The sequence below is a fragment of the Pezoporus flaviventris genome, unplaced genomic scaffold (assembly GCF_033815535.1).
Source record: "Pezoporus flaviventris isolate CSIRO_AGI_PZ_B2104156 unplaced genomic scaffold, CSIRO_AGI_Pfla_v1 ptg000136l, whole genome shotgun sequence".
Taxonomy (NCBI): Eukaryota; Metazoa; Chordata; class Aves; order Psittaciformes; family Psittacidae; genus Pezoporus; species Pezoporus flaviventris.
In genome coordinates, this window is record NW_026892684.1 from 428,013 (window position 1) to 455,842 (window position 27,830).

Sequence of the window (27,830 nt, forward strand, 5' to 3'; positions counted from 1 at the left end):
AATGAACTTTGATGAGTTCCGCAGTAAAGGAACAACCAGCATCAGCAGGCAACGATCCAATACAGCACACAGCCTTTCCTGCCCTGAAAGATTTTTACAAGAGATGGAACCTGACATCATGGACCGAATGGACTCGGCAGCATTATAGGGATTGGTCCATGCACTAAGAAAATGATCTCTTTCTCTTGGTTTGTGTGTATATGGATGTATATATGTGGCAGAGCGATGGTGTATTGAAAATGTGGGATCTGAGCATGACGTGAATGGTATGGAGTAAGGGGTGGATAATGTCCTGGGTTCAGCAGTAGCACTCATGTTTCTCCTTCGTGGTAGCTGGTTCAGTGCTGTGTTTTGACTTCCCGCCTGGGAACAGTGCTGGTGATACCGATGTTTTCGGTTGTTGCTAAGTGATGTTTACCCTGACCAAGGAGTTTGTGAGGCTCATGCTCTGCCAGGGAGGAGGGGAAGCCGTGAGGAAGCAGAGACGGGGCGCCTGACCCAGGCTAGCCAAGGAGGTATTCCATACCACAGCACGTCATGCCCGGGGCGGGGGGTAACTGGGAGTTATCCGGAAGGACACGGGCTTCCGGGTCGGACTCGTTTCTTGGCTGGTGGTAACAGTCAAATCACAGTTCTTTCCCAAACTCCACTTCTTTGGTGAAACCATTAAAGCCTAACATTTCCTGTATTTATTTTTCTTATTCCATCAAACCACACACATGTAAAGACAGCAATACCTCTGATAGGGTTTCCGCAACACAGCATAGTTTAAAAAGTCAGTTGCAAGGAATAAATGCATACATCAAAGAGAAGAAAAATCAAATAAAATTTAGTCCTTACCTCAAACTCCCAGCCTTCTCCAGTGACATAAGCCACCTTTCAAGTGTTCCATTTGTAAAGGAGAACAAAGTATTCAAATTACATTAAAGTAAGATTTTTGGTAGACTTCACCAGGACAAATCTTGGAAACAGATTAATGCAAACAGTCTCAATCTAAAAAGTTTTCCCTCCAGTCCCACCTGATTGTGATAAAACCTCAGTCATGAGGTTTTAATGATGAAATGGTATCTGGCACAGGATGCTTCTGACTACAGAGAAATAAACCTTACCTTAATATGATCCTCACACCCCCTTCCATTCTTATTACAGAAAGGTTTTCTGGCTTCAATTTCAAGTTCAATACTTCATTTCCTCTGGCACCAGAATGAGAGAACTAAGCATGTAAACTGTTACATTACACTGCTTAAGTGTCCTACTGCAAGAGAAATATGTATCATGCATGTTTCTGGCTTACCAGCACGTGTATAAAAAAAATAAATAAAAAATCACACCACTAACAATGTACATATGCTTACCTAAATCTAGAAGAAAGAAAAAGTAATAAGAGATTATTTATCAGAGAATGATGCCCCATAAAAATACATTAAAACAAAGCATAAGTTACTTTGAAAAGCCAGTACATATCGTAAGCATCTCTTATTCATTGTAATATAAAGAAGTATACATCATTCCATTAAGTACAACTCAAATTGTACAGTAACAAAAAAGATAAATTCAGATGTCCATGAACATATCAGGGTTCATTACATTTTGCTCTGCTGGTATTGCACGTGGAATGGTTTTGAAGTAAAGCACAATAAAACCAAAGTTATTTAGTGCTTCTACAGCAGATATCTTTTAAACACATGCTACATGACATAAAAGTACTTCTATCTTATATATATACACACAGGGAGGGAGAAAGAAAAAAGCATACATTGAAATCTAAATCCTCTAGCGTATATATTGAAACAAGATACAAGTAAAGATGTAAACAACTTGCATACACAAACTACAGCAAAATCTTTAATACAGTTTGAGAACTATTATGCTTAAATAAAAAAATATAGTACTCAGGTTTATGTGCCATTTTTGTCCTGTAGAGATGAACAGTTTGGGGCGGGGGGCAGGGAGTTATGAGAGAGCAGGGAGGACTTTCCTGCTTTTGGGAAGTTTTTTTGCCTTACGGACTGGCAGCATTACATTGGTAAGACAAATATGGCTTTTGCGAAACAATGTCTAATAAAACATGAGAAAGCACAATTGCATTTGGGGTCCAGCATCCTGGTATTTTCCAGTCAAGAAAAAAAATAAAAAAATAAAACCCAAAACATCACAAAAAAGCCACACAAAAAACAAACAAAAAATATCATTATCTACGCTTTGAACTGGGAAAGCTACACATTCCAAAAGACATTTCTGAAGACATTTCAACTCTACAAAAAACAGACATTTTGTCAAGTGTAAACTCTTAAAAAACTACACATAAAAGAATCTGACTCAAAGCTTCACTTTCCACTTCAAATGGTACTGAACAGGTTTCTCCCACAGCTGCAATAGCTGAAGTGCTATTAGATTATCTTCAAAATTAATTAGATTCCAGGAGTGAGTTTGATTTAAAAAAAAAAAAAAATACAAGCACACAAGAAAGTAAATTAACTACATAATTTTTTGAGTCACTTTATCTTTAGCACAGGATTACGCCATTTTTCAAATTAAACACAGAACATGTGCCACTCTACATTCCAACATATTATGCCAAAAAGGTATGTTTACTGCTGCCTGGGTAGCAAGGGAAGACTTCTTATTTGCAAAAGGCACAGTGCTTAGTGCGATATTCTTTCCCCATCCCCTAAAGAGTATTTAGTTAGACCAGGAACAGTTCTACATAGTGGCATCCCAGAAGCTGTCTATTTTTTCTCAGCCACTGCTTTCATAGCTAGATCCAAGCTTGGAGAAGTCACAAGTCTCTCTCCACTGGGCTGGCCGCTAAAGTTGTAAAGCACGAGGATGGAATCTGTGTGGAACTGCAGTGGTACAAGAAGAAAAAAAGAAAAACAAAAAACCCCAACCCACCCACCCCCCACCCCTTCCCCCCAAAAAAAAACAAAAACAAAAAAAAACAAACAACCAAGCAACCAAAAAAAAAAAAACAACACAACAACTTACTTAAGACCAGAGACCACACCTGGAAATGCAGTTGTTAATGCTGTGCATCTGGTTCACTCCACTGCTGTGTCTATGGCAAAAAAAGACTGCAGATGTGAGAGTGGGTAGGAACGGAAGACAAAAAGAATTCTGCTTTTAGTTTGGCAAACAGCAGCAGCTCTTATTCTGCTAGTGTGCTGAGCACAATAACGTAGACATAATTCCATACAAAGATTTTGTTAGAGAAGTAATTCAGATTAAAGGTTGAGAAGAAAAGAAAGACTTAGATGTTAATAAAGGGTAAATGGATAAAGAAAAATTCTTGTATCGTGTAGACTACTGGCCAAGTGACAAAGGCTATAAGGCATGTGAATACTCAAAAAAAAAAAAAAAAAGCAGCTGTACAAGAGCTCTGAACTTTACAGGTATAGAGTACAAGAGATTGTTCAATAAAACTAAATGAGATTATTTAGTATTTGGAGTTAATTTACTTTGGAGTGCATTTGCCCTCATGACTTCTTAAAAGACAGTTCCAAAATGCTGAGTTTAAAGCAGCCATCTGTCTGCCCTATGGTACCTCAGCTATTTCTCACAAGATGCTGCAAGTCCTTCCAAGCTAAGTTTAGAAGCCTTATTTGTTGGATAGAAAGGGATCTCAGTGAAGTTTCAAAACCAAAGGTTGAAGGATCAGAAGCTCAGCATACAAGATTCATTTGTTGGAGAAATCAGCACCAAAACATATACTGAAAAACCAACCAGTTTTATGAGTAATAACCCAAATCAAGCTAAGTTTGTGTGACATATGTCCTCATGGGTTTATAAAAGGTTATAAAAAAAAAAAAATCTAAGGGTTTAACTTTTTGTAGAATATGTGCATGCCTGGTATGCTGCAAAGAAATATCAGACTTCTCAGTTGTTACCAGTTTCTGATCAGCTTTACATTCAAACACATGAAAATAAATCAAGTACATGCCAGAACTTCACTCACTCAAATACTTAGCGGGCAGTAAAAGTATTCTTCAGATATAAGCAACAGTATACTTTAGAAACTAAAAGCAGGTATAAGACAGTACAGACTTCCTATCATTTCTTCTCACAGAACCAAAGTTAGTCAAAAAGTAGCATGCAGAAAGAAATTCAAAGACAAATAAAAAACACCATGCCTGAAGCCCAGTTCAGTGAACCTTGTGAACCTTGTGTCCTGCGTTCAGCGGTAGCAGTCATGTTTCTCCTCCTTGGTACCTGGTGCAGTGCAGTGTTTTGACTTTCGGCCTGGGAACAGAGCTGATAGCGATGTTTTGGTTTGGCCAAGGACTTTGTGAGCCTTATGCTCTGCTAGGGAGGAGGGGAAGCCAGGAGGAAGCAGAGACAGGACACCTGACCCAAGCTAGCCAAAGAGGTATTCCATACCACAGCATGTCACGCCCAGGATGTAACTGGGAGTTAGCCGGAAGGGCTGGGAGACTGCAGGGTTGGAGGAGGTATGGGTCGGTGCTTGGTCGGGCTTGGGGGGGTGAGTTATCGGTTGGCTGGTGGTGAGGTGTTGTATTCTCTTCCCTTGTTATTTCCTTTATCATTATTATTATTGGTGGTAGAAGTAGTGATTTGTGTTATACCTTAGCTACTAAACTGTTCTTATCTCAACCCGTGGGAGTTGTATTCTTTTCGATTCTCCTCTCCATCCCTCCGAGAGTAGGGGGAGGGAAAGAAGGGGGGGAGTGAGTGAACAAGTTACCTGACTGGGTTTAAACCACGACAGTTCTTTCTGGCGCCCGAACAGGGACACGAGGGGTTGAGATAACGACAGATCTGACTGGATTAATAGTCACTGGTCACAATGCTGATTCATTGGCTCTCAGAGTTGTTCTTGTTGATCTCACAGCTTCAGAATGCAGTACATTACTTAGAGCCGGTATTTGCTGTGTTAGTGTTTATCAAGTGTGGGGCCTGGGCTAAGGTTCTTGTCTCACTGTGCTTTATGGCAATGGCTTGTAATATGGGCGGGCTCCAGCAGCAGGGCGGGACGGACGTGGCCGTGGACTTGTACCTGGCCGTCCGGCTGCTCTTCACCGTCCTGGCCCTCGCCCTACTCTCCATCTTCGTGAGGCTGCGGGGAGCCGAGGGGGAGCGGCCCCGGGAGCCGGCGGCAGCCGAAGCGGCCCGGGAGAGCGGCCCCGGGGACCAAGCGGCGGCGGGAGCGGGGCCGGAGGCCGCGAGGGGACGGCTGCCGGTGGAGGAGGTCGGGGCGGTCGAGGAAAGGAAGGAGGCAGCGGCTGCCGAGCAGACGGAGAAGGTGGCGGAGGAGCCGAGCCCCGCGGCCGAGCCCAGCCCCGCGGCCGAGCCCAGCCCCGAGACGGCCAAGAGCATTCCCCGGAAGCCGCCCGCCGAGCCCCAGGAGAATGCAGGAGACCACGCAGCATTTCCCAGCAAGGAAGAGGAGGAAGAGCTGGACTCAGGAAAAGAGAAGCTGGTGGTGGGAGAGCCGGCAAGCACAGCGGCTACACCAGCCCCAGTGACAAGTACAGCAGCATCGTTTGAGAGTTCTGAAGGTTTTGAATGGCCTTTAGGTATCCTTGGGACCTGCCTGCTGATTGTGATGGGGATCAGCATGTTGGCACACATGCAGAGTGTGTTTTACCCACAACCATTTTGTCTGATCTCAAAAGTTAAGCAGAGTCAGGTTTGGGTCTTGTCTGAGGTTAGACGACGATGCAGGGGGACCAAGAGATTTTCCCCAAGGCTGGACAGTCATGAGTGGCAGGGTGTGTGGGACAGTATGGGCAAGTATCTAGTCCACTGGGCCCCTCCAGTGCTTTGGAAGCATCAGAGATGGAAGGCAGCTGTATGGAGACCCCAGCAACAAGCTGCAGAAACTGCCGAAGGGGACAGGGAATTATTTTGGGCCCATGGCACTTCAGGCCATCAGAGCAGAGATGCAACACAGAGATGCAACACAGAGATGGACTCATGATCGAGGGGTGGACTTAGCAATGGACACTATTGCCCAGGTTATTCACAAGTGTGAACACTGCACACAGTCTCTCCTGCTCTGGAAGACTGTTACAAGAGATGGAGCCTGACATCATGGACCAGATGGACTCAGAAGCTTTATAGCTACTGGTCCATGCACTTAGATAAGAGTGATGGTATATTGAAAATGTGGGATCTGAGCATGACGTGAATGGTATGGAATAAGGGGTGGATAATGTCCTGGGTTCAGCAGTAGCAGTCATGTTTCTCCTCCTTGGTACCTGGTGCAGTGCAGTGTTTTGACTTTCGGCCTGGGAACAGAGCTGATAGCAATGTTTTGGTTTGGCCAAGGACTTTGTGAGCCTTATGCTCTGCCAGGGAGGAGGTGGAAGCCAGGAGGAAGCAGAGACAGGACACCTGACCCAAGCTAGCCAAAGAGGTATTCCATACCACAGCATGTCATGCCCGGGATGTAACTGGGAGTTAGCCGGAAGGGCTGGGAGACTGCAGGGTTGGAGGAGGTATGGGTCGGTGCTTGGTCGGGCTTGGGGGGGTGAGTTATCGGTTGGCTGGTGGTGAGGTGTTGTATTCTCTTCCCTTGTTATTTCCTTTATCATTATTATTACTGGTGGTAGCAGTAGTGATTTGTGTTATACCTTAGCTACTAAACTGTTCTTATCTCAACCCGTGGGAGTTGCATTCTTTTCGATTCTCCTCTCCATCCCTCCGAGAGTAGGGAGAGGGAAAGAAGGGGAGGGAGTGAGTGAACAATTTACCTGACTGGGTTTAAACCACGACACCTTGGTTTATTTCAGAATAACACTGTGCAAATGAGAAAGTTGTACACAGTTTGGGTTGAGCCACAAATATGAGCTAAAATATGGCCTGCTCTTAAACATCTTTTTGCTATTAATCCATATGGGATCAAGTAATTTACCATCAGTCCTGAATGCAAGTTTAATATTGCAGTTCAAAGTCAGATGAAAACATACATAGAACACAGTCAGACCTATGAGCAGAGAGGAGAGCTTTAACAAGTAGTTTAAATAGCAGCACTGGTGTAATACCAATGTCAGGATTTGGAAATTCACATTATAAGAGTTGCATAGAAAGTTAGTAGAGAAGCCTACATGTTCTGCAAGCAGCATAATTAAAAAAGTAAAATAAAACCCTGTGTGATACTGCTGAGGACTGCTTAGAATTCAGGATGAGCTACTCCATGAATTATTTTCTAGTCAAAGATTGTTTTCCATCTCATACAGTTTAGAACCCTATTGCTGATCTGGTTTTCCAGTTACTCTGGGTAAAACAAGAGAGCCAAACAGATTGTGTAAGGTCACATAAATATAGAAAAATCTCAGAGTAATAATGGTTGTTCTTCTGTACTCCACCAGACCATGCAGCTTCTGTATGTTCTCCCTAGCAGATCTAACAGTATCATGAGAAAACAACTCATTTGAAAACAGAGGTGATGGTGATTATGTGAAGATAATTCTATCAAGGCCCAGTATGTGACTGCCATTTGTACTAAGTGTTTTGTGTGGGTTTGAGGGAGGGGGAAAAAAAAAAAAAAAGTAATGCAGGGAAGTTTACCATTAGCATATTTAGTTAGCTGCATTAGAAAGCCACTATACCAAAGAAACATGTCCTAAAAAAAGGAAAAAAAAAAGTAACAATTCACATTGCATCAGAGAGAAACAAAGAAATTAATCTCTAGACAGCTATATGATACAGGAAAGAGAAAGCCAGAGGTTTGGGGTTTTTTTGCACACACATTTGTGTGTGCTTTGTAGCCATATCAAGAAAAAGAAATCATCCTCTGCTATGCTAAAAATAAAATGTTGGACTGAAATCTTCACATGAGAATCAAGTGCTAATAAATCTTTCTGGAAGTTTAAACACACCATCTGCACAGAACCAGGCAATCACACCACCTCCACCACTGCTATCCCATCGGCTACAGATCACAATTGGCCTATTTACTCAGGTTAGTTGATTATTTTTTTTTTTTTAACAGGACGACAGCAGAAAGATTAAAGCAAAGATTCCAATACAAGCTAAGAAGGGGAATAAACCATAAGCCAAAATAACTGTATCCCCAAGCTCTTTTTTCCCTTCCCATTCAACGCTGGAGACCCAGCTTCTGCCAGACACACCTTCTTCAGAAGTTAGAGTTACAAACAGACCCATTCTTACGGTGCTTGTAACACAGTCCTTGCTTGATTGCTCAGCTGAATAAGGCCATTGTAGTCATCAGGTGCATACTACAGTACAAGTGTGATATACAATAATCAGCAAGAGAAGGAACAGTTCTGGTACAACATGCCACACAGACCATTTGCAACCATAATTAAGAGCATCAGCTATAATAACTGGCAGGAGAAAGTGAATTTGACAGACATTATTTTTATGCAAGATAAAAACCCCCACAGCAATTGAATTACTAGTTGTAGAAATAGATTTAAAGTAAATTTATACAGGGAATATTCTAAACTGTGTATCTGAACTGTTCCTTATCAAAGGAGGAAAATAGTTCAGACAACAAAGTGCTCCTTTTTCCCTTCAGTTTGCAGAATCATGCTTCCAGTAATGACTCTCACTGGGACAGATGAGCAGCATGTGAACTGAAGTGGGGCATTAGGAGTGTACGGATCTCATTCATATCTTTCATGCAATCACGGAAATAAACTGCAGCATTCCTAAGGTAGAGCAATAAACACTCTAGCTGCATATAATACTTGCATTACATAGACTACACCAGCATAGTTAAAGAAAATCCCAGCATGAATGCACTTTAAGATAAAACAGCATTTATACTAATATAGTATATTTCCACATAGGAAAAAGAAATAAACTATATACTGTAACTGCATTATGACAGATTTGTAGCAGAATATTAAGATATAGTGACTGCACAGTAGATCAGATCTAAAATATTTGAGATCCTGAATCTGAACAGTAATCATGCATACTGCAGGGCCTGGTACAAATATGAAATCTATAGCCAGAACATAGATCTTGGGGAATACAAAACATTGGCTTTTTTTTTTAATCTCAATCTTTCCAAATTACATATCCTGGAAAGGGACTGAACATTACTGTATATGCTACAAAGACTACTGGAGTGGCTCCCATAATCCAGAAGACAAAATGTTTAGCATAACCCAAGTTATAGAATATCCTTTCAGTGGCAAGAAGAGCTTCCCAACTCCCCCAAAATGGCTATTTCGCACTAATGTTTTAGAGGATCACCAAATGCACAGTGTAGACATGCTATGTAGACAAGAAGTCTCCTGCGATTAAAAAAAAAAAAAAAGTATTATATTTGGGCATACCGAACACATTGTATCCATCCAAAGTGAAGTTGAAAAGAAAAAATACCAACCATCACAGTATACACCTTCCACAGAGAAGGATAACCAAGAGCTCAGAGAACATAAAAGAACCTTCCTGAATTTTACTACTGAATTATAGCCACCTTCACATCTAGACCCATGCCATTAAGTAAAAGACAAATATAAGAAATACTTTCTAGACAGTCTCTGCCAGGGCAACCAGACTGTACAAATATTATATTTACCAGTTCCCAGACCTGCCCTTGAAACAAATCTACAGCAGCAACTTCTAATCACAAGAAAGGTAAAACCTTAAAGTAAATAAAACAGAAGTTGTGGAAGAGTAAATTCTTAAAATGTACAGATTTCAAAAAGTAGCACTGCAAACCAAGCTAGGAAATAAGGTGGGGGAATTCTTTTTCCCCGTGAGTGAAACTGAAACTGCCATAACTTGCCTGAGGAAGTACATGATCATGAATACTTCTGATTCTGTCTGCATTTCAGAAACCCATAAGAAAACAAAACACAACATGCAGGACAAAGTGTACAGCCAAGATTAAACCCATGAACTCATTGCTCAAAATGGAAATAGTTTTGCTAGCTTCACCTCCAATGCAAAGGCCAAATTCTGCTTCTACTTAAGATTGATTTCACAAATAACACCTACTGATTTAATGCCCCAGTATAATCAGCTGTAAGTTCACTAAGCTAAATTCTAGTAGCTTGTTTCCTGTATAAATGTTAGTGAGACCCAAGTATGACAATACTGAGATAACATGAAACTTCACATTGCATTTTCAAATACCTACACTTAATTCAAGTAACTAGTAAAAAGTTACCAAATACTGCAATGGTCCCCTTAATTTTAAGTATAATAAAATTAAAAGCAGACCTCATTGTTAGTACCTCCACTACCTTCCTCTTATCCCACTACCATCTCATTCCCACCTTCCTTGCTTCTCTGAAAAACACAGCCTCTTTCCTCAGAGCTGCTGCCTTCTCCCCTCCTTCCTGTGAGCTCACAGCTCTTGGGGGGAGGTTGGACTTCCATTTCAACCTGAAAGATTCTATCATTCTTTGTCACCCAGGGGTTTCCACTTACTGTCAGTAGGTCAGCAGCAGCATTAAAATATAGTAGTCTAGATGATAAAGAGGGGGGACCTATCTCCTACAATGAATGAAGAACACAGAAATAAATTCAAACAATAAAGCAATTTCTCTTTTACCTTTGAAGTAGCCATCAAGTAGTCTAGCTTAGTCTAGTAAGGAAGATAATACAAAATACCACTTAAGACCATCAGAAAAGTCAGCCACAGAGCAAAAGGCATTAAGATATGGTTCTCAGCATATGCTCTGGTGCTATACTGACTTCTTCCAGTGATCAGAGATGGGAGGTAGGATCAAGAAAGATGGAAACTAGGTATGGGATAAGATTGACAGTTAGAATCTAACTTAGGAGATAGAAGCAAAACAGAACATTTGCAAATAGTTACAAAGTAAGATTCTGGGGTCAATGATTAGCTCTACAGCAGGCTGCAAGACTACAAGAAGATAATGCATATATATGGGGAAAAACCCCACAGCTGAATGGAACAGAGATCACATTGAAGAGCAAAGAATGGTGTTTCTTGTTGTCCTGGGTTCAGCAGTAGCAGTCATGTTTCTCCTCCTTGGTAGCTGGTGCAGTGCAGTGTTTTGACTTTCGGCTCGGGAACAGAGCTGATAGAGATGTTTTGGTTTGGCCAAGGACTTTGTGAGCCTCATGCTCTGCCAGGGAGGAGGGGAAGCTGGGAGGAAGCAGAGACAGGACACCTGACCCAAACTGACCAAAGAGCTATTCCATACCACAGCACGTCATGCCCAGGATGTAACTGGGAGTTAGCCGGAAGGGCTGGGAGACTGCAGGGTTGGAGGAGGTATCGGTCGGAGCTTGGTCGGGCTTGGGGGGCGAGTTATCGGTCAGCGGGTGGTGAGGTGTTGTATTCTCTTCCCTTGTTATTTCCTTTATCATTATTATCATTGGTGGTAGCAGTAGTGATCTGTGTTATACCTTAGTTACTAAACTGTTCTTATCTCAACCCGTGGGAGTTGCATTCTTTTGATTCTCCTCTCCATCCCTCCGAGAGCAGGGGGAGGGCAAGAAAGGGGGGGAAGTGAGCGAACGAATTACCTGACTGGGTTTAAACCACGACAGTTCTTTCTGGCGCCCAACGTGGGGCACGAAGGGTTGAGATAACGACAGATTTGACTGGATTAATAGTCATTCGTCACAATGCTGATTTATTGGGTATCAGAGTTGTTCTTCTTGACCTCACAGCTTCAGACCGTTGTAACTTACTTAGAGCCGGTATTTGCTGTGTTAGTGTTAATCAAGTATGGGGCCTGGGCTAAGGTTCTTGTCTCACTGTGCTTTATGGCAATGGCTTGTAACACGGGCGGGCTCCAGCAGCAGGGCGGGACGGACGTGGCCGTGGACTTGTACCTGGCCGTCCGGCTGCTCTTCACCGTCCTGGCCCTCACCCTACTCTCCATCTTCGTGAGGCTGCGGGGAACTGAGGGGGAGCGGTCCCGGGAGCCGGCGGCTGCTGAAGCGGCCCGGGAGAGCGGCCCCGGGGACCAAGCGGCGGCGGGAGCGGGGCCGGAGGCCGCGAGGGGACGGCTGCCGGTGGAGGAGGCCGGGGCGGTCGAGGAGCAGAAGGAAGCGGCTGCCGAGCAGCGGGAGAAGGCGGTGGAGGAGCCGAGCCCCGCGGAAGAGCCGAGCCCCGCGGAGGAGCCCAGCCCCGCGACGGCCGAGAGCGTTTCCCGGAAGCCGCCTGCCGAGCCCCAGGAGGATGCAGGAGACCACGCAGCGTTTCCCAGCAAGGCAGAGGAGGAAGAGCTGGACTCAGGAAAAGAGAAGCTGGCGGTGGGAGAGCCGGCAAGCACAGCAGCTACACCAGCCCCAGTGACAAGTACAGCAGCATCGTTTGAGAGTTCTGAAGGTTTCGAATGGCCTTTGGGTATCCTTGGGACCTGCCTGCTGATTGTGATGGGGATCAGCATGTTGGCACACACACAGACTGTGTTCTACCCACAACCATTTTGTCTGATCTCAAAAGTTAAGCAGAGTCAGGTTTGGGTCTTGTCTGGGGTTAGACGACAATATAGGGGGACCAAGAGGTTTTCCCCAAGGCTGGACAGTCATGAGTGGCAGGGTGTGTGTGACAGTATGGGCAAGTATCTAGTCCACTGGGCCCCTCCAGTGCTTTGGAAGCGTCGGAGATGGAAGGCAGCTGTATGGAGTCCCCAGCAACAAGCTGCAGAAACTGCTGAAGGGGACAGTGAATTATTTTGAGCCTGGTGGGCCCATGGCACTTCAGGCCATCAGAGCAGAGATGCAACACAGAGATGGACTCATGATCGAGGGGTGGACTTAGCAATGGACACTATTGCCCAGATTATTCACAAGTGTGAACACTGCACACATTCTCTCCTGCTCTGACTGGTATAAGAGATGGAGCCTGACATGTACCAGATGGACTCAGCAGCTTTATAGGGACTGGTCCATGCACTAAGATAAGAGTGCACCGAGATAAGAGTGATGGTATATTGAAAATGTGGGATCTGAGCATGATGTGAATGGTATGGAATAAGGGGTGGATAATGTCCTGGGTTCAGCAGTAGCAGTCATGTTTCTCCTCCTTGGTAGCTGGTGCAGTGCAGTGTTTTGACTTTCGGCTCGGGAACAGAGCTGATAGAGATGTTTTGGTTTGGCCAAGGACTTTGTGAGCCTCATGCTCTGCCAGGGAGGAGGGGAAGCTGGGAGGAAGCAGAGACAGGACACCTGACCCAAACTGACCAAAGAGCTATTCCATACCACAGCACGTCATGCCCAGGATGTAACTGGGAGTTAGCCGGAAGGGCTGGGAGACTGCAGGGTTGGAGGAGGTATCGGTCGGAGCTTGGTCGGGCTTGGGGGGCGAGTTATCGGTCAGCGGGTGGTGAGGTGTTGTATTCTCTTCCCTTGTTATTTCCTTTATCATTATTATCATTGGTGGTAGCAGTAGTGATTTGTGTTATACCTTAGTTACTAAACTGTTCTTATCTCAACCCGTGGGAGTTGCATTCTTTTGATTCTCCTCTCCATCCCTCCGAGAGCAGGGGGAGGGCAAGAAAGGGGGGGAAGTGAGCGAACGAATTACCTGACTGGGTTTAAACCACGACACTTGTTCCCTACGTTCTTCTTCTGTTATCTCCTCTGTGACAGTGGGGACTTTCATAGCTGAAGATATGTCTGTTAATAATGGCAAAATGACATTTCCTGAAGGACATATTGCTTCTTTACAGAATCAGCACCTTACCTTAACAAGCATAAGGTAAATATCTTTCTAGGTATTAACATTTGAAATGGCAGAGATATTTTAACTCATGTATATTAAGTAATACTTAATATTCAATAACACAATAGACTATATAAATGACATATTAAAAAACACTAACCCCTCTCCCCTAAAGGAGATGACCATTTCTGACCAACAACTATCTCCAGGACAGTAACATCTCCCTGACAGACTGCTATGTTTACTACAGTGCAAAACCTTTTTAAGATAATTGCCGCAGAAAATATATGGACTCAGTCAGAGATCAATATGATCAGACAAAAGCCATTTATTACAAAGCCTTAACCCCTTAAATACTATTTCTTACATGCACTTACAGTGATTTGGCATATTATGATTGGATACATGTTTTGAAGACCCTTTGCAACTAGCATATAATTGGTTAAGCACAGGTGTGGGAACTTGACCTCAAAAGCTTGCCAACAGTCCACAGTTCTCATTACATCAGTGAATTCTAGCTTCTTCTTATCTTGCTTGCTTAAGCTTCCTTGGGCCTCTCACGGCCTTGCTGTATCTTTCAGGATTATTCAGAGTTTATGTACCAATTATCCATTCTCCCGTGAGAACACTGTCTCCACATCTCCCCCTTTTTGTTTTAGATATGTTTTGGATGACTCTACTTGAGCAGGGGATTTGGGCTAGATTATATCTCTAATATATGCCAACTACAGGCTGCTGGATCTGCCCCCTTTTTCTCCTGTATGGCTCTCTGATAACAGGGGAGGCCATCCTTCACATCAAGGTCTGGTATGGCATGTGTCCCCACCGCTCCACGCCTGCTGGGTTGCAGCCAACAGCGGAGCTAAAGGTTCTTCTTGGTGGCAAACACAGAGGCCAACCCAGTCTTGCCCTTGACTGTGGTAGCAGGCATTTTGTCAGCCTCAGTCCTTGCACCTTGTTGTCAATGCAGAGTTTCACCTGCTTCATCCAGTGACAAGTCACTACTACAGCAAGGCACACACAAATTTACATTAGCAGAGTAACTATTACAGGGTGCAGCAGCAGTTGAAGATGCTGATGGCAGCGAGGGACCAGCCAAAGAAATTTCTTACCAGTGGAATTCTCCCACCCTCTTAATTTGTTCCATCACCTGCTTTATAATACTACCATTGTATTAAAATCTTTCTATCTTTTTCCTTACCATTTTCTAGCAGCTACTGCAAATTCCCATACACTAACATCTCTTTTACAAGTGACAAATCTATACAATACAAGGCATAGTTTCTTATTAGCAACTAGCTAGTAAATACAGGTGGTTTTATACACAAAATCACAACCTCTAATAGCTACTTTGCAAGCACACATATTTAGGATGTTACTTTTCATTTGCCCCCAAGTGATGTTTTGCAGTCATTCGTTTTTCTCTTCCTCTATCTCAGTCTGCTTGGGGTATTCACGGTCAGCTCCTGTAGCTGAGGCATCAGGTTTTTCCATTCATCTGCTCAGCTCATGGCAAGGCTTGACAAACTTCGCAGGCAGTCGCCATAGACCTTGGACCTGTATTCAGGTGGACACAAATATACCCCCTCCCCCAGGTTATCAGCTCTTGAGAAGCAGACAGGTTAAACTGCACATTGTTAACTGTCGAGAAGTTTGCTGCATCATTGCTCTTTTCTCCCTTTTTTTTTTTTTTTTTCCCCTGCAAAAGCCTGCCTGCTCGGCAGCAGCTACAGCTGCCTGCCGGCTTCAGCAGCAACTATAAATACCTGCCGGCAGCCGCACTTTTACATTAACTCTTTCATACCCGAAATGTTAAAAGCTACTGGTTAAAAACTTTTGCATGAACTCAACAATACATAAAACACCGATTGCCCTCAACACACACACACACGCTTGTGGGATCCCACAAGCACACTCCACACAACTACAATATTTGAAGCACAAAATCCAGACAATCATTACTCCCACTACAGTCCCACGTACAGAACGTGGCACAAGGACCCTGTGGAGACTAACAGAAAAACAGCTCCGAGAAGCATCATTGCAGTGTGAGGTGGCAGGCTCATTCTTAGCGGGCGTCCCCGCAGAGGCTCTGCCTCCCCCACAGCGCATGAGGCTTGGGCTTTTATACTGACCAAAATGCACACTCATTCCGACACAGGTGGCCAGCCTGTGCTGAAAGAAGTGGCCAGCAATATCTGTAAAGGTCTCCAAAGGTTGATAGAAACCTGAACATACTTATTTTTACCAACTTCTAGTTCATAAGTATCACAGAGAGACTGTATTAAATGAGTCACAGTATGCCCAACACCCCTGATAAGAACATATGAAAGACCTTCCCACCACCGAAAACGCACACAATACACCTGTATTCCGTGTTTGTCTCGCTGTAGGTTCGGGGGGGTGGGTGGGGGGTGGTGGATGGTGGGTTCTCTTTTTTTTTTGTGTTTTTGGTTTGGTTTTTTTTTTTACTTTAACGTAAAAAAGATTGCTCCCTTCACTTTAAGAAGGACTGAAAACATCCATAAAATGGAAGTCCTAAGCTGAAATTTCAATTAATTCAATCACTGACAAGGGGGTTGTCCTGGGGTGGTGCTGGCTCTTTCCAGGGTTTCACCCATCGAGCCAGCACCCACCACAGACCGGAATCTGTAATTATACACATATAACCTTGAACATTTAGTTTTACTTTCACAGGACCTTTCCAAATGCTGGTTTCCAAATCCTTGTACTGGGCCAAAATACCCGGAGTTTTAGTCATATAACCTGAACCTAATGCCTGACCATGTATTATAGCAGGGGGGTCATTAAAGTCTCCTGTCAATTGCACAAAATTCATAACATATACAGCTTTCTGTATCCTTGCTACCGGTGTACGTCCTTCTTCCCCCATTTTTTTGTTTTTCCAACAGTTGTTTCGAAATTTGATGTGTTTGTTCAATAATAGTTTGTCCTTTAGTACCCCCACGATCACCCTGACCTTGTTGTAGAAGGGGTTTAACAGCAGCGGCGAAGGCAGTAGCCATGTATCCAGCCTTTTCCTCTGCTGTGCCCACTTTAGAACATGCATCCATCATTTCTTGAAGACCAGCAGATTTTGGCAAAACCCGCAAAATACGCTTACAACCTGGGTTAGCATTTTCCATAGCCAGAGACATAAGCATGGATTCTTTAGCATTAGATGCCAGATCAATATTCTTTTTGATAGCCTCTGTCAATCTGCCAATAAATTGCATATATGGCTCAGTAGGTCCCTGCTTTACTGATGTAAATGAAGGATTAGGTTTTCCCACTTCCGGCACAGCTTTCAGAGCAGCTAAAGCCAATTGCTGCGCTTGCTGTAAAACTTCAATTTTCATACAAGCTTGTACTCCATCAGGGTGAAATTGTCCCTTTCCCAATAACATTTCAGATGAAACACCGTGCAAAGGGTGATGAGGATTACACTCTAAATTCTCATATGCAGCCCTTGCAGCAAGCTCCTCAAACCCACTTTTAAAATGTAGGAGCTGTGAAGGAGTTAATAAAATTGCAGCCACTCTGAGACAATCATTTGGAGTAACATTACTAGAAAAGAAAGCAGATAACATTTGCTGTGTATATGAGGAAGACAACCCATACTGAGCAATTGCTCCCTTAATTTCTTTCATAGCTTTCCAGTCCATAGGAGTCCAGACAGACTGTCCCTGAGAATTTATAATAACAGGGAATGCAGCGGGAACATCTATCGGTAAAATAGTACTGTCTATAATTGCATCCTGAATGCAGCCTCGCCATCTCATGGCACTCAGATTAGCTTTATTAGATGTAGGAGTCGGTGGTAACGGCACATCACACGGACTGATCTTAGCTGGGCTCTCCGGTTTTTCCGGTTTTTCTGAGGCTTGCTCCCTCTCCTCCCCCAACTTATCCAGACGGTCCCGCAAGTCCTGCAATTGCCTATCTAAGGATTTTGTCCATTGCCCCCAGTTCCACTTATTTTGCAGCTCCAGTGGGAGCGATGCAAGCGGTGGTGTATGTGGCGGAGGTGGGTATTTATTTGGAGTTACACTCTCCTCCTTAGGAGACTCCCACCCCGGCAAAAATTCTTGGAGATTAAGTTTAGGGGCAGTAGCAGCATGAAAAGGGTTAACATCAGTTTGTTTCGGTTGCTCAGTAGCCGCTACTGGCTCCCGAGTATCAGCTGGAGCTACCGCTGATAAAGGCGTTGTCGACACAGGATAGGGGAAAGGCGCAGGGTCCTCAAACTTTCGTACTGTACTGCGCGCCAGTTTTTTGCCAGAATGTTTTATGCCCAAAAAAGACGACACTACCATGGCTGTAGCACCGGGTGCTGAATCTAATGTAGGTGCCAAGCCCTGCTGTTGTGAAGGCGAGTCAGAGAGAGCTGTAAAAACGGATTTTGCCGCCTGTTTCTCAGCCTTCATTGCGGCTAGAGTCCCTTTTTGTAGTAACCAGGGGGCAGCCTCCTTAAACCCACAAGTAACTTGATCCCACAGGCATGCCCCAATTTTTTTCCAAGTCCCGAGATCAAAAGCTTCATTAACCCCCTTGATCAGCTCTTTTTCTTTACTCCAGAGCAACAATCTTTTTAACAGATTATTGTCATATTCTATCCCTCTCACTGAGAGGATATGCTGGAAGAGCTTAAGGATGACCATTTTTTCTTTACGTAATTGATTCCCCATCCTAACCCTCTTCCAGACCCCGTCGTCTGTTACCTTATTTGCACTGTGCAGTGTCTTCCGGGCTCACTAGGCTCCGTTCCGAGGCGACTACCTCCCGATCCTGGTCCTGCCGAATCGAACCCTGCCGACGTCCCTGCGGCTCCGCGTTTTCCACTTTCTTCGGTGCCACGCGCTTTAATTCCTTCAGTTTCAATATGAAAAATATGGGGGGTCCCTGTTCGGGCATCATTTGCCGCAGAAAATATATGGACTCAGTCAGAGATCAATATGATCAGACAAAAGCCATTTATTACAAAGCCTTAACCCCTTAAATACTATTTCTTACATGCACTTACAGTGATTTGGCATATTATGATTGGATACATGTCCTGAAGACCCTTTGCAACTAGCATATAATTGGTTAAGCACAGGTGTGGGAACTTGACCTCGAAAGCTTGCCAACAGTCCACAGTTCTCATTACATCAGTGAATTCTAGCTGCTTCTTATCTTGCTTGCTTAAGCTTCCTTGGGCCTCTCATGGCCTTGCTGTATCTTTCAGGATTATTCAGAGTTTATGTACCAATTATCCATTCTCCTGTGAGAACACTGTCTCCACAGATAATTGGAAACAGAGACAGACTGGTTAAAAAAAAAAGAGATAGTATATTACACTCTCTCCTTGTAATTGTTGATGTTGTTTTCTTCTTCCTTCAAGCTATTTCTTTCAATAATACCTGCTACCCTGAGAGTAATGTGGGACTGACCTTATCCCTCACAGACTGCACAGATTCAATCAATCAGGTCACTAACCAGCAAAACAGTAACTTCCATTTCATTTTTGTAGTTCTTACAGTGGGCATTCAAAGATCAGTCTAAAACAGGATATGCAAAGTAATCTAGAGAAAAAAAAAACAACACAAAAAACCCCCATAGCTAAAAACAAAATTAACATTGGAAACTATACTTAGACATGCCCCAAATGGGGGGAAAAGAAAAAAGTAAAAAAATTAAGGAAAACATCACAGGCAAAATGGCCTCTTCAGGAACATAGCTGCAATTCTAGCCTATACTACCAAATAACTGTCACAGAACAGTTCCCAAAGGGAAGAAATCCGTCTCTCAGACTTTGGAAAACAAAAGTCTAGATATAGTAAGTCTGGAACATAGGATCTAACTTAAGGATTAGGTAATTGTAATCCTTGGCACAAGCGTCAGGAGAAATACCCTAAAATTGTCTTTGTCACTAAAGTATATATCATCTGTACCTTAAGAGTGCCAATATAAGCACCAGCAGCCACCTGTATGTTTTGAGGAACAGATAGTGAAATACATAATGCATGTTCCCCAAAATAACAGCTTGAAGATGGTGCTACTTAGTCTCTTTCTTCAAGCATGAGAGGCAACAAACAGTAACCACTAATTTACTAGATCTAATCTCACAGATGATTCTGCCACAGAGGCAACATTTCCAGGTGGGGAATAAATTTAGGAATAAAGGAAAACAAACAACACAAGTGCATGGAGAGAGTATATAGTAATATCTATATTGCCAGATAACTTCAAATACCCCTAAGCGGGAATTCATCTTCTACTACACACTCTTTCCCTTCCCTAGTCAGAAGGTGCTGTGCCTGCAGCTGGCACACAGACATGGAGGATCCCTCTCATACTATGAAGCATCAGGTTTCAAAAGGAGCCCATAGGAAGCAAAGAATACTTCTTAGTTCAAACATGCAATTTGGAGGGGGAAAAATAACAACAGCAACAACAACAAAACTCCCAAAAACCACAAACCCCAAACCAAAACCAAACTAATCCCTAAAAAATAAAACAATGAAGCCTGCTGTCCTGATACAAGAGAAAAATGTTGTCCTCTCTTGGAATTTAGCTATCCATCCATTCCCCTTCACTTATTACCATTTTAAGCACAAGCCACCCTTCTCCCCCACCAACATGAGCCTTGAATTCTGGGTCTCTGAAGACTTGGAGGATTAATATACTGCAAAAGCTCTTTTTAGCTGCAGATAAAAGGCACCTAAATCCCAGTACAGGTTTTAAAGAATAGTACTTATCTTAAACTCCACCTACACAAAAACATGTACACAAAGAAGTCCCTACATATTCTATCCTAGCCTTTTTCAGCACTTTCAGGAGGCTTTAAGTAATGCTCAGATGATGACCATAGCCCCTAAATATTTAGTCTTGTCCTTGTTTGTTTTTTCACCAGTTGAAGCACTACTATAGTTACACACAACTTACCTAAATAGCAAGTCTGCTTTCTAAGAACTAATACCACATGGATTTTTTCAGGCAGACATAAGTTCACTTTACATGCCAACCTCCAAGAAACAAGGCAACTACTACTAAGTGCATGCTGAATGCTAGCTGACATTTGTGACTTTTGGTCAGCTAAAATCACGGGCACAGTTAAATTGTATCTACTTGTACATTGTCATGGTTTAGGCCCACCTAACAGTTGTCAGAATACCAACTCTGTCAGTGTTGGCAACAAACCTGCATTCTCATAAGAAAAAAAAAGTCATTCTTTGGAGACTAGAAATATTTCTCATTGATTCATCTAGTGGTTGAAGAGTAAAATCCATACAGGATTTAGCCAGTAAATAAAGAAATCTACTTTTTAGCAAAACATTTTCCCCAGATATGCACAACTTAATGTAAATCCATCACTCAAGTCCTACACCTGTTCCTTCCTTATTTGATTTCTCTCACTGCTTCTGCATCTGGCCTAAAGTAACATTAAGAAGGCTGATGCATGTAATTACTATTTTTGCACCACTTGTTCCTCATTTTTTTCCCCACAGGATCTGAAACATGAAATATTTTTCTTAGGTCTAGAAGGGTCTCTTCAGAATCACATTTTTCAAATTATAAGGAAAGTTTCCTATAAACATCCATAGATCCCTTGGCTTCAACATAATGCCCAGAAACTAGCATCTGCTGAGTCCCAGGTGTTTTAGCACCTGTCAGGGTAACACCTTGTCAATCCCACTCTCCTATCTCAATTGCATGGTGGGGTTTGTTGCTGTGCTGGTTTTGGTGGGTTTGGGGTTTGTTGTTAAGTATCCTTTATCTATGTATCCAGTATATGACTGGAGTCAAATCAATAGCCCTGATGCATTACAGTACAACTACAAAGCAGTTTAACATGAATTACTAACTTAATCAGAGCACCAATATTAGCTCTTTTGAAGATTACAGTACACTACAACACTATACAGAAAGGTGATGGGAAAATTAAACACCTCCAAGATTTACTACTAAAATTCCTCACAGGTTTTTCCAAGATTGTTTAATGCAAAATACATTAAACATGGAATTCTCAACAATAAGAAAGCAGAACTACAAGAAAACAAATCGCTGAACCAGTGAACAAGAGGTTTGATACAATTACATAAAAATTAAAATGCTGATCTACAGATTTTTACATTATGTGTTATTAGAAGCATGTACTGATGTTGAGACCAACTTGTTGAAGCACATAAGCAAAGTGTATCTCTTAAGAGGCAGGTCTGGTATAAAAGGTGCTTTCACTTCAATAGCAACATGCGCATGCATACAATATACAAAGTCCATCAAGACTGACAGAAGAAAAAATAAGAGAATAAAGCAAGAACTAAAACTTAAAACCTGTTCCTTTCAGACAAGGACATACAAAGACAAAAATTACCCTTCGATCTCAGCATCTCCGATCGGGTTCCCAGAATACCAACATCAATTAGTAATACAGAGACTAAAACCATGCCCAAACCACTGATTATTAGGGCTATTAGGAATATTAGGGATATTAGAAATAATACTTGCCTCTGTGTGTGTGTCCTGGGTTCAGCAGTAGCAGTCATTTTTCTCCTTCTTAGTAGCTGGTGCAGTGCTGTGGTTTTGACTTCAGCCTGAGAACAGTGCTGATAACACTGATGTTTTTAGTTGTTGCTAAGTCATGTTTACTCTGACCAAGGACTTTGTGAGTCTCATGATCTGCCAGGGAGGAGGGGAAGCTGGGAGGAAGCAGAGACAGGACACCTGACCCAAACTAACCAAAGAAGTATTCCATACCACAGCACGTCATTCCCAAGATGCAGAACTGGGGACAGTTACCCAGAAGAGCTATATCACTGCTTGGTTGGGCTGGATATCAGTCGGCGGGTGATGCGCGGTTGTGTTCTATTCCCTTGTTATTTCCCTAATCATTATTATTATTGGTGACAGCAGTAGTGGTTTGTGTTATACCTTGGACTGGACTGTTCTTATCTCAACCTGTGGGAATTACATTCGTTCAATTCTCCTCCCCATCCCTCTGAGAGCGGGGGGAGGAAGAAGGGGGGACAGTGAGACAGAGACTGCGTGGTCTGATTTATGGCTGGGCTTAAACCACGACAACAACTCATGGAATTCTGAGAGACAAACATGCAAAAAGAGTATTTTTCCCCATACATATCACTTGAACAGTGGTTTGAGACCCACAAACGGTTTTCTTTTGAGTCAGGGCTTCAGAGAAGTACCAACAGGGCAGATCCACTATCTGCGTAAGTGCTGTTATCCACTGTCGTGTTTTAAGCCCAGGCAGTAAATCAGAACCATGCAGTCTACTCCCCCCCCCCCCCCCCGCCCCCCTTTTCTCCCCACTACTCCCAGAGGGATGGGAAGGAGAATTGAAAGAATGTAACTCCCACAGGTTGAGATAAAAACAGTTTAGTAACAAAGGTATAACACAAATCATTACTGCTACCACCAATAATAATAATGATAAGGGTAATAACAAGGGAAGAGGATACAATACCACCCGCCAGCCGATACTCAGCCCGACCCAGCAGAGAATTCGCCCTTCCAGGTAACTCTCAGTTTACTCTCCTGGGCATGACGTGCTGTGGTATGGAATAGCTCTTTGGCTGGTTTGGGTCAAGTGTCCTGTCTTTGCTTCCTCTGGGCCTCCCCTCCTCCCTGGCAGAACATGAGACTCAGAAAGTCCTTGGCCAGACTAAACATTTGAGCAGTAACTAAAAACATCGGTGTTATCAGCGCTGTTCCCAGGCTGAAAGTCAAAACCACAGCACTGCACCATCTACTAGGAAGGAGAAAAATGACTGCTACTGCTGAACCCAGGATACACACACACACACAGAGGTATCATTCCTTAGTCCATGGACCATCCCTATAAAGCTTGCTGAATCCATTCTGTCCATGATGTCAGGCTCCATCTCTCGTAACAGTCTTGCAGGGCAGGAAAGACCATGTGTAGTGCTGGATTGTTGCCTGCTGATGACACTGCCGAACTCCTCTGGTTACTGCTGAGCTCATCTGGTTTCATCATTCTTAGTTGGGGTGATGACTGGAGGAAAGTCAGGGTCAGTTGATGGTGAACAGTTTCATGGAGGACAGTTCTGCTGCTGCTGGCTTTTCCAATAACTTCATTCTCTGCTAATGATCATGACAACACATGCCTTATTTTCAAAGCCCAGAGTGGTGAAGATGGGCACCTAACTAACGGGTTATAAAAGTGTCAGAGCCCATCTGTATGTTGCATCTCTGCCCTGAAGGCCTGAAGTGTCATGGGCCCACCGGGCCAAAAACAATTCACCTTTATGTTGCCAATCTTAGCAGCTTTATCCATTTGTTGGTTGTTCTGGTGTTCCTCAGTGGCCCAACTCTTGGGTACGTGAGCGTCTACATGGTGTACCTTCACCACCAGGTTCTGCACTCCAGCACTAATATCATGCCACAATGCAGCAGCCCAGATGGGTTTACCTCTGTGTTTCCAGTTGCTCTGATTCCATTGCTGTAACCACCCACACAAAGCATTTGTTACTATCCATGAATCAGTATATAAATCAGTACTATCCATTTTTCTCCATTTACTTCTTGTATAAAGGGATTAGTATTCCTTACCATAGGAGTTGAAGTGAAATCAGCTCTTCCACCCCGTCTTGGAAGCTGCTCACCAAAGACTGGAGCAGCAACCTCCTTGGGAGAATCATCATTGACAGTTTTTTTCCTTTTCAGTTCATGCACCCATTCCTCCAGATCCGAGGTGGATTTTCCATCCCACTTCCTCATGTTTTTTCCATGATCCTGCAGGTAAAACCATAGGGTGATCCATGGCATGTGCCTCCTCCATCTTCCTTCTCAGGCAACAGGGCACCTTCTTTTAATAGTCAAAACGTGGGTTGGTACATGTGGGGAGCTGGATAAATCATCTCTCAGTTGCTTGACCTCCTTGGACAGTTTTTCCAAAGCTGAAATGATTGAAGGGGTGAGCTACTCTTCCATCTCCCAGAGCTGATGACTCACTTCATCCAGTTTTGGTGCCGCTGCCTCACTCCAGGTCGTTGATGCCAATGAGTGGGCATATGATGATGGTGCACTCCGTGTAAGCTTCCGCCACATGGGTCGTGTACATTCGACTTTATCTGGATCTGCAGAGCATTCTGGCATCTGGCCTGCGATACATCATCTCTAGAACGGCTGATTCCTTCAGGGACTGGAGGCCATTCTTCATCATGGTCCAATTGCTTGGGCAACACACAACATCATCCTTGTAGGGATGCTCTTCCTTTACAGCTGCCAGAAGCCACCTCCAGAGGCTGAGGACTCATTTCTCTTTTGCAATCACTTTGTGAATCATCCCCTTCCCTAGCAAGTGATCCCAGCTGCTTGGCTTGACTACCTTCTAAGTTCATGACTTTCAGCCCCACTGTCCCATCATCAGAGCAACCAGGTGACCATGTGCTCACCTGGAAGACAGCTGAAATCTTTTCACATTTTCTACAGCTCAGTCAACATCAGAGATTGCAAAGTTACCTCTTCCTCTTTGTCTTGTACTAGCTCCTCTTGTTCAGATTTCACTCCCTCTAGTTTGTGCACCAAGTCTTCACCTTCCTTCACTGCACAAGATTTTCATGCCTTTCATTTGCTTTTCTTCTTGCTTATAGGAGTGATTGATACTGGCATGGTCTGACCCTTTGGTTGAGCTGCAGTGTCTTTCACTGGAGTGGCTGCAGTGTCTGTTGTCAGGGTTTGAGTGGCTGCTGTGTTTGTTGCTGGAGTTAGGATAGCTGCTGTGCTTGGGGTTTTAGTAGCTGCGCTGCCTGTTGCTTTGCCATCAGATCCAGACACATCTTTTTCCTGCGCCTTACAGTACAGGGCTATATAGGCGTAGGCCAAGCACCAGCACGTAGCAGCGAGTTGCCCCTCTCTGGTATTGCCAGCATGACAGCACACATTGTTTAAGTGTTCTGATAATTCTTCCAGATTCCGCATTTGTTCAGGAGTAAAACTCCAAAGCACTGGAGGGTCCAGCTGGCCTTGTAGTTTACCAATATGATCCCACACACCCTGCCACTCATGACTGTCCAGCCTCAGGGAAGATCTCTTGGGTAGTATTCTTAAATAGTCATTTAACCTTAGACAAGACCTGAGCCCAACCCTGCTTAGTTTCGGAGACTGGACAAGATGGTGTTCTCAGGGTGGTCACAACATAAGTAAAACATAGAGAGCATATGCAGCAACAAGCTGGTTCTCAGCAAAAGGAGCAGGGTGCTTTCAAGGGCATTGAAGGGATATTCAAGATCTTTACCTTTTCCAGAATCTACTCCTACTGCAAACAGCCTGGTGGGGGAACAGAGAGTGTGAGGGAATATCTCCTCTATAGGTTGAGCCCCCAAGAACAAAAAGTATAGAGGTGATGACCACACTGAGAACACATACCAGCCCAGTTTCATGAGCAATGCATCTATTGCCTTACAGGTCATTACCAGGAAGTACAGCGAAACGAGAACCTTAGCCCAGGCCCCAAAGCCAACAAAAGTTAAAAAAGCAAATACTGGCTGCAAGTAAAGTACAACATGCTGATACTCTGGGATGGTGTGCAACATCTCCAAAAGCAAACAAATCAGCACTGTGACAAGTGACCTTTAATCCGAAATAATGAATGATTATCACCAATAAGGTCAGACACACTCTGGTCAGATCTTTTGTTATCTCAACCCTTCGTGCTACACATTAGACACCAAAAAAACCTGTCATGGTTTAAGCCCAGACAGTAACTCAGAATCAAGCAGCTGCTCGCTCACCACCCCCCACCCCCACCCCCCCCACCTTCTTCTGGAAGGATGGGGAGGAGAAATGAAAGAATGTAAATCCCACAGGTTGAGATAAGAACAGTCCAGTAACTAAGGTGTAATACAAAACCACTACTGCTACCACCAATAATAATAAGGGAAATAACAAGGGGAGAGAATATAAAACTAAAAAGGTAAAGGAAAAAGGAACAATAAAAACAAGTGATGCATAATACAATTGCTCACCACCCACCAACCAACACCCAGCCCGACCTGAGCAGGGATCTAGACCTTCCAGATAACTACCCCCAGTTTATATACTGGGCATGACATGCTGTGGTATGGAATACCCCTTTGGCTACTTTGGGTGAGGTGCCTCTGCTTCCTCCTGGCTTCTTGTGCCCCTCCTCACTGGCAGAGCATGAGACTGAAAACATCCTTGATTGGAGTAAGCATTACATAGCAACAAGTAAAAACATCAGTGTGTTATCAGCAGACTTCTCAGGCTGAAGTCAAAAAAACAGCATTGCACCAGCTACTAGGAAGGAGAAAAATAACTATTACAGCCAAACCCAGGACACTATGTGTTTGCTCACTTACAAAGCTCTGAATCAGTACAAAGTGACTGTAGCTACCTATAGCACATAGAACATTTGCTATCAGTACTAAATGATTTGGCGAATGCAGGTTTCCTTTAGGTTACCATGTAATGCAGTCTTAACAGAAAAAATGTTCCTCTCTGTAACCAAAATAATTAGCCCTTGAAATTGTCTGACAGAGGCATCTGTACCTCTCCTTACCACACCTAGGTCACAGCCTTTTGTACTAGAAGTTTGGTCTCAGTAGGCTTTAACACTTGAGTCTTGAAGGTCAAACACTGACCCCTATATGTAGGGCTCCCACCAAAATGTGGCCAGGACTGAAAGATTTAGGCAGCCCTACTCACCCCAGGCCTCTGTGCTTTCTCCCTCCCCAAGCTCAGACCCTAACCCTAGACACTAAACCACTGCTTTTAAATTAGGCTATGTTTATCACATAAGTAAGGCAAATTGTATACTAGACTTTGGTCTGCTAGTTCTATATCCAACATTGAGCTTGCACACTTGTTCAATAATTTCGAAGAGCACCCACTTGCTCAGTGTTGCAGAATGACTCTTAGAGCAGAACCATAGAGTTCTGGAGGACTGTGCAAGCAAGGCAGGGGGTGGCCCCCACAGGTAGCCAGAGACCGGACCTGGGAGGAGAATGTGGAGGAAGCTGTGGGAGGCTAACCAATACTGTTGTGCCAATAAGGAGTGGCTGAATACCACTCCTATATATGTGTGAGCTGCGTCACAAATAAACTAGAAGTTGCTTATCACCCATATTGGGTTGGCCTGTCTGCTTCTCCTCGCCGCATACAAATGGCGCCCGAACAGGGATGCGGACTACAGGGCCCTGGTTGCTGGGGACCCGGATTACAGGGCCCCGACTAGCGGGGACCCGGATTACAGGGCCCC

At 43.7% G+C, this 27,830-nt stretch overlaps 1 pseudogene; it reads right to left on the bottom strand.

Moving 5' to 3' along the window:
* Positions 1-2,448: 2,448 nt before the first annotated feature.
* The window catches only part of LOC133282711 (epithelial splicing regulatory protein 2-like), a 58,193-nt pseudogene continuing 32,811 nt past the window's right edge, over positions 2,449-27,830 (bottom strand).